At 32.6% G+C, this 23287-nt stretch overlaps 1 pseudogene; it reads right to left on the reverse strand.

The window, feature by feature from the left end:
- Window positions 1–1925: 1925 nt before the first annotated feature.
- LOC141608185 (calcium-transporting ATPase 4, endoplasmic reticulum-type-like) lies at window positions 1926–12461 on the reverse strand (annotated as a pseudogene).
- Window positions 12462–23287: the final 10826 nt, after the last annotated feature.

A 23287-nucleotide genomic window follows, 5' to 3' on the forward strand; every position in this document is an offset into this window, starting at 1 on the left:
TTGTGTTATGCAGGATATTATGACACTCATGTAACCAATTTAGCTAGTGTGATGAAAGTTTACGACATATGTATGAAGTATTGGTTCACTTATACACTCATGACTCATCTAGATATGGGGCAGTTATTAGCATATTGTTCAAATGCATGAAGTTATGATAGTAGGTCAGATCATTAGATGTTTGAAGAACAAATGTATCAATTGAGGTCCTTTTAAGACCATTGCACTTATAAGTGCCTGCTTCATCTAGCTGTAGGATTATGGAGTGGATTTTGATGACAATGAGCAGTATATGAAAACATTCAGTTGTCTATGTGTATGGCATGTGCTCATGGCATATATTTTATGTGCATAAAACTTGTTTTGTGGCCACCTCAATTATCATTTTAAGCCCAGATGATTTGGGGTCGACTAACATTAATATCTTTCGAAACGTCAACGACCAGTTCTATAATGTATCTTCTCTTGTTTTGTCTTATATATTGTTCTTGACCATCTCTGCCTCATTTAGGAGATGTTAATCCTGTTTTGTCCTATAAGTATTTGCTTTTTGATATTCATCTATTTAAAGGCCTGAAAAATCTTGGAACTTTTTAATATAAAAAGTACTATCTCTGAGACTGTTCGCATAGGTACTGCCTTAAGGACTAGCACTCCATTTACTTTCCTAAGAAACTTTTCACTGTGGAGCAAGATGTTGACATACTATGAAGATATCGGTATGAATGTCAGCCTTTTGAATTCTCGGCTACACCACCTTCTAAACCTTGCAGTAAGATCAGATGTCGCTGTCTGTAGAAGTAGATATATAGAAGTATGTCGTGAACGTACACACTAAGAGTGCGAGACAAAGAAGTTGGAAATGATACTTGCTAAATTGAAGAAGGGTCATGTTCCACTCGCTTCTGAGGCGATGGTTTTGGAGTCCAAGGCGGATTGGCAGAAGTACATGGAAGCATATTTTAAGTTTATTCAAGCTAAAGACGAGATCAGGGAAATTGAAGCTTTGATAGCTGATTTTGACAAGTGTTTTAAGCATTGTGATACAGTCATTGAGACCTTGAAACTGAAGGGTAATAAGCATGAACCTAAGTTTCAGGAAGAACGGGTAGAGGAAGCAATTAGAATGACAACTAGATATGTTGGACAAAAAATTGTAACTGGAAGTACATGGATGTAATGCTGGTAGAACTTATTTCATTTGTTACTCAATCCTTAATTATTTCTTGTGTAGGTGAATATTGTATCTCAAGATTACAAAAGTAGTTATGGCTAAACAATTTCTTTTATCTCTGATATAATTCTTGGTAAAGTGTGATATTTTTTCAAATATCATGTGATATTTTACTTTAATGGTTGTGATATTGTTTCTCATATAACACAAGTGGATATGGATTTAAAATTTCTTTGTACTTATATTGTTTTGTAGTGTGATATTGTTTTACATAGAGTGTGATATTATTTCTAATGACTTGTGGTATTTTATTTTACTGGTTGTGATATTCTTTCACAGTAGCATAAAATTGGAGACTCCTTTTAAAATACTTTTAACCGTGATATTGTTTTGTATACAGAGTGATATTGTCTATAAGTATATCACACAAGGAGTATTGTCTACAAATTAGTGTGATGTGATGATATTGTTTCAGAAGAATGGTGATATTGTTTCAAATGAAGTGTGATATTGCTTACAATAACGTGTGATATTGTAAAATACAAAAGACAAATCTTGGTAACACTATATTATTGATTTTGGGGTTTTATGATATTGTTAACCAAAAATGAAGAAAGAATACAAAATTATTGCCATTTGGAATTACATTTAAGCATAAAAGAATGTGTATATGTGAGTAAAATGAGTAAAAAAAGACTATTTTGTTATGTTGATGATGTAATATAGACTTTCTCAGCATGCACACAAGCTCTTAATCAACATCCGGAAGTGAAAAAATCTGCAAAAAAAAAAAAAAAAAAAGATAAAAAAACATGTCAGTAGTAAGTTTAACACATTAATAACAAAACTGTGACATTGTTTCTAAGAACTTGTGGTATTTTATTTTAATGGTTCTGATATTGTTTTAGAGTATCATAGAATTGGAGAGTCATTTAAATCACTTGTGAAATAGTGATATTGTTTTATATAAGGTGTGATATTGTTTCTAATAACGTGTGATATTGTTTCTCAATATCACAAAAGTAAAATATAAGTAACAAATCTGCCCGAGGTTTCCTGATATTGATGACCAAAAAAAAAATACAAAAATGAGACAACTTAAGATTGCCGCCCAACTCCGGCGTGCTACTACTTTCAGATCTCATACAAAAAAAATATACAAAAATGTCGTTGTAATGAATGTAATACACAACTAACCCCATATCTATCATCTTTGTCAAAACAACTAACACGGCCTACCATCACAATCACAACCAGTCATGCCGGCAGCCAAAATATTTTTAATTAAGTAAAAATATACCCTAATTACATAATTAATCTCTCTCGAAATTCACACAAACCCAAATAGAACTCCATACCACTTTGTGTGGTTTAAGTGAATCAAACTACTATGGTTAGAATGCCAATACTTTGAGACAACCTTTCCGCTCTCATGTCTACATATAATGACTTGATCTCAATCTAAGAACGCCAGTGGAAGTATGCACATGCCAAAAGAGAAAAACAGGAAGCCAAAATTTTTCTCAAGTCTCACCTTTAATGCAGCCTCAGTAGGCATACCGCTGGCAATAAAGTGACCACCAGATTGTTCGACACCGGCATCATTGCATATAGCTGCAACTTTGGCAATAATTTGAAGATTTGTATCCATGTCACCGGTAGGCCAGTCTTGTATTAGACCATCAGCTTTTGATCATAGGTAGTCCCCTACACATTGAAGGTTCTAATGGCACCTCGCCTCGAGCCCATGACAACAAGTTTTGACACAGCCATCTGATTGGTGGTCAAAGTACCAGTGTTGTCAGAACAAATAACAGTTGTGCAACCAAGAGTCTCAACACTATATAATTTTCTAACCAGAGAATTTTTTCTGAGCCATCTTTCGTGTTCCAAGGGCCAGGCAAGTCGTTATAACTGCAGGAAACCCTTCAGGAATTGCAGCAACATCCAGTGCTACAACAATTTCAAAGTAATAAGTACACTTCTTAAACGAGAATTTAAAGTTCGTTAGCGACCACCCATCATCGACATATTCCTAGGTAAGGAAATACTTGACATTGATCATCCAAACCAATCCATTGCTTTCCTACCACACCCCAACTATTGTTGGAATATGTGTCCTCCGAAAATAATGCGATCACGACTGTTGATCATGATGATCACATGTTTAAATCTCATTATAAAGAATACAATTGGGAAGTAATATTGTTATTCTTGTCAACTCGGTCAACATATATCGGTAATGATTGGTGACTAGAGTTTGACATTACTTGTCGTGCGACGGTGGTGATCGATTGACCCCTAGGTCATACCTATAGGGCAACACTCTTAATTGATTATTTAATTAATCGTATAACGTTACGAGTTAATTAAATTATTTGAAAAATCGACGGACAATTTTGGAAGTAAAATTTACGTATCATATTGAAATGTGATTAAATGAGATACGGTCTGAGTAATCGAATTGTATCATTACTCGGATGAAATTATTGTTTAAAGAAATAATCGGAATTGAATGAATTATTATAAATACAATCTGTTGTGATTTATAAATGGTAAAATATTTTGGTACAAGTAATTATGAAATTACTAAGTCGATTTTTGTATGTGACGTATTTTTAATAATACGTTGATTTTTAATATGTTAAAAATTGCATGACAAATTTATGTGACATATGACATGTGACATATTGACAATTGACAAAAATAAAATGGATTACTTGTTATCCATGTGTGCCGAAATTAGGGGAAGAAATAGGCTAATATTGTGTTTGATTAAGATAATGGAAACACAATGATTACCTACTATTTAGCCATGCAAACCTAATGTTTATTGTTAAGAGCAACAATTGCATGCATTGGCTCCCCTAAAAGCCCCCCCTTCCACCCGGTTTTGAGAAGGCAAAAACCATCATGGTTTTTTCAATATTTTTACCTAATAATATACAAAATGTTGTGTAACACAATTCATTCAATCACTCATCCAAAAATTAGTATTCTAGAGAGAAAAAAATAAATCTCTTCTTCTTCTCTCTATAAACCGAAAATATTAAGTGTATTATAATATTTTTGGGTCAATTTTTACTAGATTAATATTGTACTAGTTCTCATAATATTAATCTTAATTAAGAGAAAGCTTTGGGTATTAATCCTAAGGAGAGATCCTACACTTGGATCTTGGTTCTTCCATTTTAGGAAAGCACAAGAACAAAAGAAAAGGAGATTTCTTTTGTGCCCATAAAACCGAAATCACCAATGTAAGAACATGATTTCTCCTCTATTTTATCATTTGTTTGCATGCATAAAATCCATATTTAATTTTATGACAAATTAATTTATAACATATATGAGTATGTTTATGTATAAAGATCTACATTTCCTTCAATCGGTATCAAGAGCCACGGTTGTTTGCATGCAAATCGGTTAAAAGTTTTTCCGAGTTATAAGAATAACATATAAAACTTGTAAAATTTGTGTTATTATGATATATCACGAAATTAATTCATGCATGTTAATATTTTTGGTCCTAAAATGTTTTAGGATATTTTGGTTAATTTTACGGATTTTTATTGTTCATATTATACTAAAATGGCATTTAAATGACATTTTATGAGTAAAAATGTCATTTTCGGTCTAAAATTAGCTATACTTCGAATTTTCCAGTAATTTTTGGATATGTTATCACATATATTATTTTGAGATAACCTGTAAATTTTCATTATTTTTGGACTTATTATGCTCGAAAAATGGATTTTTCATTATTAAATTCGGATTTAGGTGAAAAATAGGTTAATATGAGTTAAATTTCGAATCTGGTCATATAAAATTAATATGTTGTCACATGCAATTTTACAAGATGTTTGTAAAATAATTGGCTATAAAGAAGTCTTTTTGCATGATTAATGGATTTTTGAAGAAAAATAGCATAAATAGTGACATTATTAGTGAAAAATTAATAAAACATAATCTATGACTTTGGAAAAACGTCTAATGTTGCATTTTATTATCTTTTTCAGATCTAAAATTGAAAAGTTAATGAAAATAATTTTTCCATGTTTTTATGATTATTTTAGTTAAAACCGATCAACCGCAACATTGTTTTTTCCGGAAAAATTTCGAAATTTTTAGCCTAAGATTTTGAACATTATGAGTTTCATGGTATTTTTCCAGAATGTTCATGAGTTTAAATTTCAAAATTTGAATTTATTTGAAATTTTGTGATTTATTTGAAGTTTATAGCTTATTTTTGTAATTTTTGGTCCATTTATGAACAATTTTATAAAATATAGGTTAATTATGGTCAAATTATTAGTGAAGACTAAATTTTGAGTTCTAAGAGGTTAGGGTAATTAACTTATGCATAAATATGAGTTTATGTATTTTTGTGATTATAAAAATGTTGAAATCACGCAAATCCGTAAAAACCGAGTAATATACGATATTGGCTAATTAAAGGCGATTTAGCATAAATTTGAGCATGTTCATACATATTATAATGCTGCATTTTTCCTTTATGATTGTCATAATTTTAAATTTATGTAATTTTGAATTATGTAATTTTACTTAGTATGGCCTTAGATTTTAATTGGTATTTCCCGAAATGTATGGGAATATCGATTCGGTTGTAATTTTATTGTGATCTCGTATCACCGTTTTGTAATTTAATAGATTTATTTTATTTTAGTTACAAATGTATAATAGGAAATTATGTAATTTATTATGTAATTTTATTCATTCCGGAGTTCCCAAAGACGGATTTCTTCAAGAATGGCGATACATAAAGACGGTGTTACCTCGAGATGCGTGCCACAACCGAAGTTCAAGGGACCAATGGAGTTGGTTTCCGAATATGTAATAGTTAAATAGTTTTTCTATTTTAGGAAAGGCCATACTAGGATTTATTTATCTTTATGCTTGCATTTTATTTTATGTCACATGCATCGCTAAATCGCCATAACTAAAACATGCATCCTTATTTTATCGAGTTTATCAACCGTGTCAATTAGAATTATCGTAGTTCACCGCTTTAGTTCACTTAAAACGTGATAGATAATAAATTGACATGACCTCTCGCTAAAATAATCAATTGAGACATAGCCTTACCAAATAGTAGAAACCATGAAAACCTATTTCGCGAGGGAGTGCACTCGGCCCTACCGGGGTACAAACCTTGTTACGTAGGGGAAGTGGGTGATGAGTGTTAATCCACCGAGTTCAAGTTAATGAGGGTTTCATCGGCCATACCGTGCCCAAGTTGATGTGGATTTGGATCATGGACACATTTATTCGAAATTTGGATTGAGCTTAACGGAAGTATTCGCGACCGTAGTTGCATGTGTTCCGGGCTATAGATAATTATTAGAGTAATTTTATCGACCAAGAGTTCTAAAAGTAGAATCGATTAAAACGTTAATCCACCGAGTTATATTGATAAAGGTTTCATCGGCCATACCGTGCCTAAGTCGATATGAATTTGGGTCTTGAAATCATTTATCTAGTTGGGTAGAGGTCACTAGAAAAATGCATAAAACTTGTTTAAATCATACATTTTTACGAGTATTATTATTAAAACGACATTTGTTTTACTCCTTATATTTTGTTTTGTAGACCACTTCTTTTTCATAACAAATGGCAACACCAACACCAACTCCTAACGCCACACCTCTCGCTAGTTCGTCATGGCTCCGATCCTTTATGGATCGATGTAAACTTGAAAAGAATGGGTCAAATTTCTCCGATTGGGATGCCCAACTCAAATTAGCCGCCGAAGGTGACGACAAGCTTCGTTACCTTACCGAGGCCTCTCCACCCGAACCCTCCACTAGGTCCACCGCGGCCACTAGGGAAGCATATGAGGCTTACCAAAAGGAGTCCGCCGCAATGAAAAATGTCTTGATATTTGCGATGGAGGCGGACCTCCAAAGGAGAGCCTTTAAAATGGGCAATGCTAATGAGATTTACTCCAAACTTGTGACCATGTTTTCACAAACTCCGCGGATCGTCCAATATGAGGCGGCCGCGGCATTCTTTGATCTCGACTTCAAAGAGGGCCAAAAGGTTAGCCCTCATGTGCTCAAACTATTAGAGCTTGTCGAGACCTTGAAAATTCAAAAGGTTGAAATCCCCAAAGAACTCATCGTAGATAGGATTCTACACTCCTTGTCCAAAGTCAAGGCATATGTGCAATTCCGGGTGAATTTCAACATGCAAGACAAGGATGTGTCACTTGAGGAGTTGCACAAGTTACTTGTGCAAGCCGAAAGGGACATTGGGTTAAATGTGAACCCACCCAAGGATGTGCTTAACATAAGCACTAAGAGTAAGGGGAAATTCAAGAAGAATGGGAGAAAGGGCAAGAAGCAAGCTCCCACATTCACCAAAGCTAAGACTTGTGAAGCTAGCACCTCAAAGATCAAGAAGGGTCCTCTTGATAAATGCCATTATTGTAATGGTATGGGCCATTGGAAAAGAAATTGTTCCAAATACCTTGGTGATATTAAGGCGGAAAGATCACTCCAAAGAGGTAAATGACTATCCTTCTTTTATGTTTCTAATTCAACTATGGTATTATGATGCAAAGTTGTGATAATGTATCTCCCTTTTTATTGTAAATAGGGCCTCCACCAAGCAAAGACAAGGGAAAGGAAAAGCAAGCATAAGAAACCATCAAGAAGCTAGGGATAGCTTTCATGGAGCTTTGCTTTTCATTGTCTTATTTTAAATTATGTTTTGGATTTTTAGAACTTTAAGTTTCCGTGTTCGACATGGAAAAGTATTTTGGATAATGGTTTGTATTTTGGATGATGGTGACTTGGTTTGCAACCCAAGTCACCCCTTTTATCATTTATCCTTTTATGTTCTAAAATTCATCTTTAAATGCTTGCTCTTAGAAACATAATATTATTCACTTAAAGTGATCTAATAGACAAATATAATGACGGGTTTCATTATATGTCCACATGCTTAAGGCTTGTGTATGATAATTTATAAAGCGATTTTGAGTCTATGAACTCTCTTAAAGGTATGTCAATCACCAAGTACACATATGAAATCAATAACTATTAGTCTATCTATGAGATAGTTCTCCTTATACTTCAACATCATTAATTTGTGTCTCATATGCTATCTTTGAATCTATAGTGTATTTATTCTAAAGATAGAGTGGGAGAAAAATGAGGACACAACACACAAGGCAAGATAAAATTGTGTACTTGTGTAAATGAAGATCTACGCAATAGAGAATGATTTGAATGAAGGTATATCTATTTACATAGTATACCGAATAGATGAGATCTATGGTCTCAAGTTAGTTCTATATGACTAAAGAGACCAAGTGAAGTAATCATAAGAATATATTCTCAAGATAACTACACGAGGAGACCAAAAGAAAGTTTTGGAAGAAAAATGACTAATGTAAAGTCTTAACAAGTTTTTTGACTAAGTTTATGAAATATTTGACCAATAGTTTCAACCTTGAGATTTACTTAAGAGCCTAAATGAATCATAGTAACATACTAGTTATGATCGAGTTGCAAAGATTGATATACCGATATCTTCAATGGCCAAAGTTTTAACCACACAAATGTCATTGCTTAACCTCATTATGAAATGGTTAAACCTCCTTCCAAAAGGGGATTTTCGAAGGACGTGTTCTAGATATTATTTATATCTGAATAATGACATTGCTACACATCATTATGACATGAGTGTGTTGGAGATTTAAAATCTCTTTCCGTAAGGTTAAGATGAGACCTCTTCGAAATAGGTATTTTGAAAGGATATGATGGGAACATATATGGTTCTATATTAATAACTTGGCAATGCAATTTATGTTTCAATTCTTGAAAAATTTCGATTGAGAAGTCAATTTCGAAATGTGTAGAATTGAGTGGGAGTTAGGAAATTCTCATGTGAAGACATGGAATTTAGTGGGAGCTATCATCCTTTGAATTTTTACAACTCATCACTCATTAAAGAATGACGAGCTAATACCTTCTTTCATAAAGAAGCTTTTGAGTTTTCAATTCTGGATGAAAATGGACTATGATGAATCCAATTACATCAAGGGATGTTGGATTAGTATTAAGAGATACACATCGTATCAACATTAAAGATAGGTTATTCATGTAGATAAAAATGGAATTACCATTAGCAGTCATGGTCATTCATTGAACCTATGAACGGTTGATCTCATGATTATTAGTAACTAATGTTTCCTCCATTAGAATAATCATGTACATGTCCAATTATGAATCATATGCATAAGAGCATGATGATGGATGGTAAGCCATAATAGAAACGTCATGAATTCTCAAGTAGAATCCGATGAGCGATTTCAGTGTTTGACGGAATGTTCCATTGTGTGTCAAGAGGTTGCACATATTATAGAAAATCCGAGCACATATGAGGATTTATGAGAATCCCAATTCTTTCAAGCCTAGAAAGAGAAATGAGAAGTTTTGGAAAGATGCTTGGTTGAATAAGAGGTTATTCAAAAATAATCTTTCCTAGTTAAGCTAGGACTTGTGAGAAGTGCTAAGCAAATAATCTTGTCAATTGTTACAAGATTCTACAAAACATATACCTAGTGCATTGTGTGTGGATGGAATACTTGATCAGTACAAGTTATATCATTCATCACAAATTCGTTCGTTGTGTGATAGTCGATAAGAAAGTTCTTTCAAGTTAAAGAACCGAAACCAAGGTCGGGAACCTTGATGTGTACTTGGTAAGATTCATGTTATGAGAAAGAACATGAATGTAAAGGAGATTACAAGTGTAAGAAGTTTGAACACATGGACACATGGGATGTTAAACTTCTATTGCAATCAATAAGTGTTTACACTGACAATATACATCACAAGGTTGTAATATGATATTGACTACCCGAGTGTGATGTCGACATTTGTCGTTTGAGTTATTATTAACTCACCTTGCACATTGTTATATCCAAACGGGTTGTAGAGACAATTGAACCCCGTTAAAGTGAACATGGATTAACATTGTATTTGCCCATAGTTACTTATATGAGGTGACGTCTCGAAGTGACTAGAGTGTGATGCGATTGATGACAAGTTCAAGTGCCATAGAGTCATGTGAGATGACTAGTCGATCACATAGGCAGACTGTTAGGAACATTTTGTCGGGCCTAATGACCGCTTATAGAGTTCTGGCAAATTTATATAGCCTGGTCGTGGCAAGAGCTACTATAGTATTCGAATGAGTCGATTCTTTTGACTAAAGACTATTCACCTAAGATGGCACAGTTTCAGATTAACTTTGATTTGTGTTACTACGACCTTCGTAAATGGGGTCAAATGGGCATATTTTGGGTTATGATGGTGTGGCTAGTCGAAGGGAATGAGTGCGATAGGAATTGTCCACCCCTAGTCGGGGTTATAACAATATCTCGGGGCCACTCGAGGAGTAATGAATCGAAATGCGTGGCCACGCTCGGAAAGTATCTATGATAAATAAGTCCGGTCAATCAGTTATTCTCCAGATCGAGGAAACCACTTTCGATATGATCACTTGCAAGTACGACCTGAAAGACACCTTGCATTGAGTGGGGGATAGTAATAGGACAAGAGAATTGGTGACGCACACTTGTCGAGGACAAGTGGGAGATTGTTGGAATATGTGTCCTCCGACAATAATGCGATCACGACTGTTGATCATGATGATCACATGTTTAAATCTCATTATAAAGAATACAATTGGGAAGTAATATTGTTACTGTCAACTGGTCAACATATATCGGTAATGATTGGCTGACTAGAGTTTGACATTACTGTCGTGCGACGGTGGTGATCAGTTGACCCCCTAGGTCATACCTATAGGGCAACACTCTTAATTGATTATTTAATTAATCGTATAACGTTACGAGTTAATTAAATTATTTGAAAAATCGACGGACAATTTTGGAAGTAAAATTTACGTATCATATTGAAATGTGATTAAATGAGATACTGATCGAGTAATCGAATTGTATCATTACTCGGATGAAATTATTGTTTAAAGAAACAATCGGAATTGAATGAATTATTATAAATACAATCTGTTGTGATTTATAAATGGTAAAATATTTTGGTACAAGTAATTATGAAATTACTAAGTCGATTTTTGTATGTGACGTATTTTTAATAATACGTTGATTTTTAATATGTTAAAAATTGCATGACAAATTTATGTGACATATGACATGTGACATATTGACAATTGACAAAAATAAAATGGATTACTTGTTATCCATGTGTGCCGAAATTAGGGGAAGAAATAGGCTAATATTGTGTTTGATTAAGATAATGGAAACACAATGATTACCTACTATTTAGCCATGCAAACCTAATGTTTATTGTTAAGAGCAACAATTGCATGCATTGGCTCCCCTAAAAGCCCCCCCTTCCACCCGGTTTTGAGAAGGCAAAAACCATCATGGTTTTTTCAATATTTTTACCTAATAATATACAAAATGTTGTGTAACACAATTCATTCAATCACTCATCCAAAAATTAGTATTCTAGAGAGAAAAAAATAAATCTCTTCTTCTTCTCTCTATAAACCGAAAATATTAAGTGTATTATAATATTTTTGGGTCAATTTTTACTAGATTAATATTGTACTAGTTCTCATAATATTAATCTTAATTAAGAGAAAGCTTTGGGTATTAATCCTAAGGAGAGATCCTACACTTGGATCTTGGTTCTTCCATTTTAGGAAAGCACAAGAACAAAAGAAAAGGAGATTTCTTTTGTGCCCATAAAACCGAAATCACCAATGTAAGAACATGATTTCTCCTCTATTTTATCATTTGTTTGCATGCATAAAATCCATATTTAATTTTATGACAAATTAATTTATAACATATATGAGTATGTTTATGTATAAAGATCTACATTTCCTTCAACTATAACATTCAGAATCAATATCAAGAATATCACCAATGGCTCAACAAACGTCGTAATCCCTATCTCTCCACCTTCATCACCATCATACCACGCAAATATATTGAAGAACAAAGCAATATCCTAACTAAAGTATCATTAAATTGATCCAAAATCAATCTCCAAACTAAAACCCCATCATGCTTATCCAATTCATTCAATCTATAAACTCTCTGCCTTTTCTTGACCCCCTCACTCAAAAGACCGACATCACAACTAACACCATACTTTTCCTCACACTCCTTCACGTCTTTCGCCCACGGCGAAAATGAATCTCTGCATTTCCCTGGTTTACTACTCAAATTCTCTTCTTTTTTACCATAATCCTGCCCTCCTTTCCCCATTTTACTTCAATCACTACCAAAAATTCACAAATTACCGTAAAACAGAACTACTCCATCTCATTTACTCCTGTAAATTACGATATATAATCAATTGATCAGAAGATTTAACATTTCAACACTCAAACAAAAATATGCACAACAATATACATACGTATCCGTACACGCATATTGTATAATTAATCGATTTTAACAAATTTTCCCCCAAATATACCTAATTCCAAAAATTCTAAAGCATTAGAACAAAACTTATACCTGCATTCAAATCAAAGCATTAGAACATGAAAGTACCCTAAATAACTCGATAATTAGTTCGATGTTTTTTATTTAATCTTATTAAACTCATCTAATTCAACATACATACAATAATTTTGAACAAAATCAACATGTATAATCAATTTAATACTACATAAGTTGAAAAAAATCGCAGAAATAGATAAAAATGAGAAACAAATGTACCTTGACGATTTTGGAAAGAATTCTACACGAATAAATCTAGAATGTTAAAATGCAGTTGAATTCGTCTTTGAAATTTTAGGTTTTTGCGGATTTTTATCGAGATTTTAGAGAGGATTTTGTGATATTTTTCATTTGAATGTTTTGTTTGATTTTGGTAATTTTTTTAGAGAGAGAAACTGATGACTGATTTTGGGAGTTTTAGGGGGTTTTGTTTGTCAAATTTTCTCGCGGTATTGTTTTGTATATGGTGTGATATTTCATTCATTACTCAATCCTCAAATATTTAGGAGTTCTCACCGGATCCCGACTCTATATATAAAAAAACGCTGAGAAAAAACTTACGAACTGCAAGTCCCAGACATTTACCCTTCTTCGTCTCCAATTTCTTCGATTCAACATTCAAAATCGCAGATCTCAAAACGTAATTCTCTCTTTCTCAAAACGTAATTATCAAATTTAATAACAACGGTGGCTTCAAGAAGAATCTCGCTAGAATTATGAACGGAATTTGTATAAATCTTATTTCTTTATTCCGTCTTCAAAGTTTGTATAAATCTCATTTGATGGAGGTTCGATTATTTAGTCATTTTAATGTGCTGATTGATAGAGCATAATCTAATGTGATTTTACTAGTAGTCATGTTGGATTGGATGCTGAGAGCTTGGTATTTGAGATTGAATTAGTATTGCTGCTAATATGGTTGCCGGAATTGTATACAAAGTTGTTGGGGGTGTCTTTTATTGATTCGCTATGACTGAGTTGATGATAATGTCAATTCATTCATGGAATTTTGAGATTAATGGATTTCATGAAAAATGACAGAAATTTCACTGAAAATGTTCGTGATGAAGATCTAGATGGTAACAGTAAACCTATCAATACACCACATTTACTTTCACCGAATTCAAATGCAACGGGGATAGGTACAACCCAGGTAGTTCCGAGGAAATCCAGATTGCCGATAAGGAATATTTCAGCTCGTAGTAGTGTTGGGATTTTTTCTAATCAATGTGGATTTGGGGTGAGACAGTTTATAGCCTGCCGAATGCAGTTATTCAACAAGAGTCAAATGTCAGGACAACTTTTACATTCTTGCAAAGCAGTGATCTAGAGTTGGGAGACTTGAACATTATATCTATAGATACTGAAAAAATTGGATGCAACTTTGTTCCGGGTTCATCATCAGGACATGAAGTTTAGTCTAGTTCGTCTAGCATCAATATTTTTTTACTTTAGCAAACAATAGAGTTGATGATAATGTGGTCCATCTGGATGTTCAGCATGTCTTCTTTTTTATTAGTAGAGGTGATTTTCAATATGGATCAATTATAAATAATTTACATAATTTTAGAATGGAAAATGTTTGTCCAATGTATTGATATATATTTGTCTGCCAAAATTTCCACCAATTTATTACTTGATCCTTTTAATACCTTCTTGTTTGTTCAGTGATATTCTGTGTGCATACTCAAATAGATATTGAGTAGGTAATATTGAATAACATAAGAGTAACACGGAATAACAATGGGGTACATTTGAATAATGAGAAAATTAGAGAAGGGTGAGAATAACATCACAATAACAACACAATAACATCACAATAACTCTACAATAATAGCACAATAACACGGGAAAAAAAAGAGTAAAAAAAATCAAAGTGACACCGGAATAACATCACAATAACAACAGAATAACAATACCACCATAATAACAGCACAATAACACATGGTAAAAAAATCAAAGTAGTAAAAAAAATTAAAGTGACACCGGAATAACATCACAATAACAGTAGAATAACAGCACCATAACACGTGGTAAAAAAAAAAATCAAAGTCGTAAAAAAAATCAAAGTGGCACCGGAATAACATCACAATAACACCAGAATAACAGCACAATAACATGCGGTAAAAAAAAAGAGTAAAAAAATCAAATTAGTAAAAAAAATTAAAGTAGTATAAAAATCAAAGTGACACCGGAATAACATCACAATAATAGCAGAATAACAGTAGAATAAAAGCACAATAACACATGGTAAAAAAAAGAAAAAAAAATCAAAGTCGTAAAAAAAATATCAAAGTGACAGCAGAATAACATCACAATAACAGCGGAATAATAATAACAACACAATAACATGTGGTAAAAAAAAAAGAGGAAAAAAAATCAAAGTAAAAAAAAACGCACAATAACAGCATAATAACACGAGGTAAAAAAAATAAGAGTAAAACAAATTTCAAGTAAAAAAAAATCCGGTACAAAAAAGAAAAAGAAAAAAAGGTAACATAATGAGAAACTTAAAGAAAAATATAAGAGAAAAAAAATCAAAGTGGTAAAAAAAAGCACAATAACAGCATAATAACACGAGGTAAAAAAAAAGAGATTAAAAAAATTTTAAAAGTAAAAGAAAAAAGTAACATTAGAAAAAAGAGAAAATAAGTAAATGACAGTGATTTATATGACATGTAAGATTAGATCTTGGCCACTCATCTCTAATATAATCTAGTGGTTGAGATTTCAAAGTGCAAACTCACAACTCACAAAAAGAAACCAAACTCACAAGATCTCTCTCTCTCTCTCTCTCTCTCTCTCTCTCTCTCTCTCTCTCTCTCTCTCTCTATATATATATATATATATATATATATATATATATATATATATATATATATATATATATATATATATATATATATATATATATATAATTGGGTTGGGAAGGTGTGGATACGACAAGTGTCCAATTCAGCCTTAAATACACCATTAATGACAACTTAATCATTAATTACAAGCATTAATGTAACATAAACATCAACATCAACAATAATTTAATAAAGTTATTTATAAGATAAAATTAAATAAATAATATAGCTAATTTAAAAAATATTTTGAGAAAAAATACGAAACTAATGTTTTAAAATTTATAGCAAAAAATGCTTTCGTATGAGTATAATTTTCATTATAGTTATTAAATATTAAATCTAATGAATATGTGCTTTTCGTAGAAATAAATAAGTTATGGAGATCGTACAAAAAGATGAAATGTATTAAAATTTCACTTTTTTAAATTTAAATGCATTATACAATACAATACAAATAATCTACGTAAGAGTTAAGTATTTATACACATTGTTTTAATTTTTATTTTTGCATGTATCTAAAAACTCTATTCATAAAGATTTCAAATTGTCAAAATACTATTTAAATATTTTAATGCAATGGAGTTATGATAACAAAACTCTAAAACCTTATTATGCAAATTGAGGGTTTTCCAACATAACTTAGCATTGAATTCCATATAGTTATTTTATATGCAATTTCTTTGTTTAATTGAAAAGAAATGAGAAATATCAACTATCAAGAGGGTACACACACTGTGGTAAAGAGTAGGTATGTGCACTGTGGCATGAACTGCATATTAATAATCACAATGATAATAATGGTTACATTCAGGACATTTGTGTTATAAGAGATGTGAGAAAAAAAGAATATATAATTCTTTTTTTTAAATATTCTCAAATAGATGTTGTCTACACCATTTATAAAACATCGTCTATTACTTACTTTATATATTTAAAAATACTTTGAAAAAAATACGTAAAAAATAATATTTGAAAAAAGTTAATCTATTTTACTTTGAGGTAAAATACTAAATATCATATATCAACTATATTATTTTTCCTTCACTTATAATAACAAAATATACAAACAGACCGTGCGAAGTACGAGATGCTATCTAGTGTGTGTGTGTGCGCGTATATATATATATATATATGGTCGAGATCCGGTGAGAACCACCCATATAATGAGAACCATGAGAGCCACTTAACAACCATTGATCTAATAATATTATGAAAGGCCGAGATTAACACGACCAAACTCCAAATCCTTCAACAAACCCCTAAACGCTCAGATTTCATTCATTTTCCATTTTTCCTTTATCCCTCATCTTTGTTTCTCTCTCTTCAACTATCAAAGCCTTCGGCATCAGTAACTCAGCCTTATACGTTCAATCGTCGAGATTAACGCAGCCATACCTGACGATCAATGGATCCTGATGCTTCGACGAGGTAAAATTTGATGATTAAATTTTGTGAAATTAGGGTTTATGTCTTTTTAATTCTTTTATTCGTCGATTAATTAGTTGATTTTAGGTTTTGATAATTTGTTTAAAGTCGTCAAAATGAATTATGTTGGTTAAATTAGGGTATTGGGAGTTCAGAAATTACCCAAATTGTTGGTTGGCGTTGCTCAATGTTTCTTTCCTACAAATTTCTAGATAATAAGCTAATTGGTCATGCGAGTTGGCAAGCAACTTAGATTACATCTAAATTTTAATGATGATAGGCTACATTTGTGTGTTTGCAGGCTTTTAGTACCTTTGTTTTATCCATTTGAATTTGCCACCTGCATATTTATGCTATTGCAGGGAATTTGTGATTTCTCATATAATGGATTCAAATTATTTGAGACTTCTACTACTATTTTCATTAACCTCCTAAAAAATTTCTATTCATTTTGGGTGCTGCATTAAGAGGCCTAAGAAGTTTCAACCTCGCTGATAAGTAACATGTATGTGTTGTCTTGTTCGATGGCCTAATTAGAATATTGTAGTCATGTTTTTTATTAACCTTTTGTTGGCTTGACTTTTTTTTTGCCAGATTGAAATTATACTTTAAGCTTTAGAGTTTAAGAAAGGTTAGATGCCCAATTTTGTTAAATACTCATATTTTTGTAGAGCATAAGTTTGTAGATTTGACAATGTAATGACAGCCACATGTCGATGTACTGCAATTTGTAAAATTGAGACGGAGGTTGGCATTTTGTCACTAATTTTGGTTTGCCTTTTTGCAGAAAAAGGGAAATAAGAAATGATCAAGATCTGATTCTACTATCTAGGACATTATGTTGAATGAGGATCAATGTTGTGATAAGAGGGCCTTTAAATACAGAAATTATTAAAAGACAGTGAAGCTTAAAGAGAATTATACAAAGAAATGTTGGGATGAGCTCTACAAATTAGTTTGAAGTATGTGTAGATATTAATTAATTTAGGATGTGTTTTGCTAGTATCGAATATATGTAATTGTTGAACGATTTAATTTATTTATATAAATTAATACTCCCTAGATATTATAGGTGGTGCTATATTTGTACATTAAGCAAACTTGATCTTTTGTGGGTTCAAAAATATTTTTTATGGGATTGGCACATATAAGGCAAGTATTAAGAAACCTTAGCTTCGGTGTGAAGTTAGAACGATGTTGTTCTATACTGTGGTTTTGTTATAAAATTTAAGCCCTTTAGAGCTGAATTATATGAGACGGATGCCCCCGATGACATCCTTACTTAGAAGAGTGAAAATTCTTTATATGTGTTGTTATTTAGTGGATTCGAATGATGTTTAGTTGTTTTTTTATATACCCAACCCATTCTCTTCTTGTTAGTTGGTCGCATTCATTGTTTGTTGATCGCATTCATTGTTAGTTGGTCGCATTCATGATTAGTTTATACTATCTTTGATATCGTCATCATTATTGTCATTACGAATACTTAACATTTTACTTATTTCAAAAGCCAATTAGCTCAAATGGAAGAGCATTGTGCAATGCACAAGATGTGGGTTCAACTCCCACATTGCCTAGGAAGTACCAATGACATTGAGATCACCAAAGACCGAAATGTATGGTCATAGTTTCTATGCGGAAATTAGTCTTTAAACTTCTGATCACTATAATGCTATTACACTGCCTCCTTGACGTTCTTGTTGCACGTGCGAGTCTAATTATAGCCTGCTCGTAATTGCCTAAGCATGATAATGGGCTGTTTGATCTTCGCTGCACTGTACCACTTACGTCTCGGCAAGTTGCAATCATGAGACTTGTTATTTAATAGGCTATATGGGATTCGAACCCATACCTTTTGTGCAAAATGTACACATCGCTCTACCATTGAGCTAATAGCCTTTAAAATAGGACAAACAAAGATGAAAAGAGAGTTATACACAACACAATTGCTCAAAGAGATAAATTAAAACATATTATAGAATGAGAATAAATGTACACGGGATGAAACGGGTTTAACTTAAAATTAATGTCTTAACCAACAGTAATTAGATGCAACTAGGGAAAATTTTTTAATGCACATATAACCTTATTTCATGCACATATAACCTTATTTCTTGTGCAGATAACCTTATTTCATGTTCCTATAACACACTTATTTCATGCATGTACACGGTTGTTTGATGTACATATATTGACTTTTCATGCATATACAAGGCTCTACTTCATGCATTGATAAGTCAATTGCACCTCAAACCCTACCATTATTATTGGGACAAAAGATGGGGGAATAGTGACATATGTACAATGAAATATTTCTCACATATTAGTAAGATATGTAGTAGATAGACTAAAATGGCTTGTAGTTACATAAAAAAGGCCGGTAGATACATTAAATGTGTACGCTTGCAAGATCGTCTAGAGATAATGAATACTTGACTGCAAAAAGCACGAACAAGGCAAAATGATAACTACTTAACTAGATAGCAAGCTAGCAGCTCACCAGCGCACATGTGCTAATACTTTACCTTCACTAAAGAGACGAACAAGTTAATGAATGAACTCTACTATGATTATTGTACCATCAAGACTAACAACTTTAACTCAAATTCTTAATGGTTCTATTCCTGAGTACTAGCTTCTCGAGCAACTACATGAGCAATTAGATTATTAAAATAACCAGCCACAATTGAGCACATACTAGTAAACCTATGTTTCTTTATCCAACTAGTGTTTTTCATCGACTCAGTTACGGTTTGCCTGATCTAGAGTAGAAATATTTAGTCGATAATTGAAGGGGAAATTACAAGCAAATCACATTTTGGAAACCACAATAAAAAGGCACTATTTTGGGAAATGAAATGCCTCTAGACTTATAAACAGATCACGAAACTCTATCAATCAGCTACAAAAATTAAACACCACTTTACACCATTTATCGAAGAAACTATCAAATCAACTTCAAGGAACTGGAAAAGTTATACCGCTATCTCTGGTCATTAGTAGACTCTCGAAATTCAATATTTCGTTGTCTGTGTTGTACCAGCGATACACAATTACAAGTACGATCAACCGAAACCTAGAATTCAACAAATCAAATTCAGTTATTAAGTCGCATCAAGCCTATTAAATTAACGCACACAAAAATAATCAGTTAGTGTCTTAAGAGACAATCTAATTTCAAGAGAATTTGTGTTGTATCATAAGCCTCTAAATATCTAATTAAAATGTATCATCTGAACATTATGAAACTTGAAAAGGCATATTTTACGGAATCAACGTAACTTAGATGATTATATTGTTCTCTTTCGATGTTCCACATTAGCTAAAATACAGGCAAATTCCAAGACGAGAAGTGCTACTGTTAGCTCACCCTGATCCGAATTTGTTCACTAAGAGCAACACAACAATGTTATTTCAACCACTTGTGCAACCATTGCAGAACACTAGCAATTCTCTGATAGTAATTAAGTAATAAGTTCATAATGGAAAAACAGAAATGTTCTAAAACGCATTAGGTAAAGTATTAGGTATATGTGTTGTGTAACACTACTACAATGTTCATATCTTAACCACTGCTCGTTAATCAATCGGAAACTCGATTCTAACCCTTGGTAATGGACAGTTATTCCTGCACAATTTTAGAATGGACTAGGATCCATTAACCAATCCTCAACCAATCAAAAACCAAATTGAAAAGTAGCTCCTACAATGACATCTTATAAACAAAATTTGAGCATTACTCGGTATTGTAAACCACACAGCCAACTATTAAACAAGAATTCAGACATAATAATCAAGCAACAGAAAATAGGGTTAGGATTGTAAATAAATAAATTAATCAAATCAAATCAGCGAGGAACACAAGAGATTATAGTGATAGATCATTGGGTAACTGCATAAATTGAAGTAATTAATAGATAATCAACAAAAAATGCGGGTAACTTGAATCGAACAATGTTTGAAAAGCAACGAAAACAAAAGAAAGAAGAACAAATCAGGAATGCAACCTTAGTCAACTAATTTTAATCATAATTATCGTTAAAATTGAATACGGAAAAAATAGGGAAATTGAGAACATACCTAATTGTAATCTGCTCGAAATGAGAAAAAATCGTAGATGAAATTAGCGAGAACGAAGAAGAAAGAGAGATTGAAGTTGGATGTACGAAGTAATGAGGCTCAAAATGAAAGAGAATGAACAAGAAAGCATGAACAATGGAAGATAGTTTGATGAATAAGGAAAGAGAAAGTAGGATGAATAGAGAGAAAGAGTGAAAATAAGAATGATAGGAAGTTGGAGGGTAAGACACGTTAGAACAAGCTCCAAAAAGTTTTAATCTAAGCCCTTTAGTTGCTTAAGATCTAACGATAATAAGAGGTTCTCATAATTCTCATTATCTTGATGGTTCTCATAGGATCCCAAATATATATATATATATATATACATATATATATATATATATATATATATATATATATATATATATATATATCAAGTGAGTCCACCTAAAATCCTTGAGTCCATAAGTCCTCATTAGGACCATTGAGAAGATGGGATGAGGGGTTGAGATTGAAAGGAAAAAAGGGGGGATTAATGCTAAAATGAGGGATTAATGCTAATGTAAAACACTCTCTCTCACTACCTCACTAATCAACCCTTAATTTCACTATATAACCTTTCTTTTTCCACCCACTTCTCTCTCCTATCACACAAATATCATTTCTCTCATCTCTCTATAAACCAAAAAAATTCAAAAAACACAAAAAAAAAGTTCCCTTCTCTCCTCCGTCGGCCACCACACACCACCAAAGAACACCACCACCACGCACCATCCCTCCTTCCTCTCCACCCGAACCCCACGCTTCCACCACCACCACTACTCCACACCTCCCTCCCTCCCCTGCCTCCTCCCTCTTGTCCGCTGTGGCCCCACCAACATACCACCACCACCGCCATATCTCCTACCACGTACATCACCACATTCACCACGATGAAACCAACCACCACCAAACAACACACACGACCCAACACCAGCACCACGCACTCTCCCTCCTTCCTCTCCAACCCGAACCGCCACCACCACCATCGCCTCCACTCCAGATCTGAGCCACCCACTGCGCGCGCCTCTAATTATGCCGCACCGCCATCACGACTCCCCTTCTCTCTTTACCAACGTCGCACTGCCATCACAACTTTCAGATCTGAATGTTGTTGTTGTCGTCGATGTGTAGTTGTCGTCTTTTCCTTTTTTTTTTTTTTTTTTTTTTTGCCTATTGAATTTGTTTGTCGTGTGATGTGTGTTTGGTTGATATATTGTATTTTTTGTAATTACACTCTTTTGTCATACTCCATATTATAGTTGTCGTCACTGTGTGTTTGGTTGATATTTTTTTCTTTTGAATTATATTTTTTTTATTGTTATGGTTATTGTCATCACTTTCAGAGTTTCAGATCATGTCTTTTATTTTTTTTTATTTTTTTAGATCTATAAAGTTACATTGTTGTGGCTTTAGATCTTTTTGTTCTTTTGCGTTATTTTACAGTTACACCCGTGTTTCTTTAAATTTACACTTGTATTTCGTCACATTTACACCAAAGTTTCTGTTTTTTAAATGTTTTTACCTTTTTTTTTTTTAAGTTTACACTCATAATTCTTTACATTTACAATCGTATATCCTCACTTTTACACTCGTATTTCCTCACATTTACACTCGTATTTCCTTAAATTTACACTTGTATTTCCTCACATTTACACTCCTATTTCTTTAAATTTACACTTGCATTTCCTCACATTTACACTCGTATTTCTTTAAATAATACACTTGTATTTCCTCACATTTACACTCATATTTCTTTAAATTTACACTTGTATTTTCTCACATTTACACTCATATTTCTTTAAATTTACACTTGTATTTCCTCACATTTACACTCGTTAAAATTATATAGATTTGCACTCATAGTTTTTGTGGATATGAGTTTGTGGTGGACGATGACGTTGGTGGTGTTTGTTGGTAGTCGGACTAAAGTTTTACTCGTAAAGGACCAAAGTTAGACTTGTAAAGTACTAAAGTTACACTCAAAGGACCAAAGTTAAACTCTTAAACCTTCAAATTTACACTCGTAGACCTTCAAATTTACACTTAAAAATACTACATTTACACTCGTAAAACATCACATTTACACTTGTAAAATGTTAAAATTATATAAATTCAAAATTTCCGTCACAAAAAAAAATCAAATTTACACTCTTAAAATATTACATTTACACTTGTAAAACATCAAATTTACACTTATAAAATGTTAAAATT

This window comes from Silene latifolia, chromosome 10 (genome assembly GCF_048544455.1).
Source record: "Silene latifolia isolate original U9 population chromosome 10, ASM4854445v1, whole genome shotgun sequence".
Classification (NCBI taxonomy): domain Eukaryota; kingdom Viridiplantae; phylum Streptophyta; class Magnoliopsida; order Caryophyllales; family Caryophyllaceae; genus Silene; species Silene latifolia.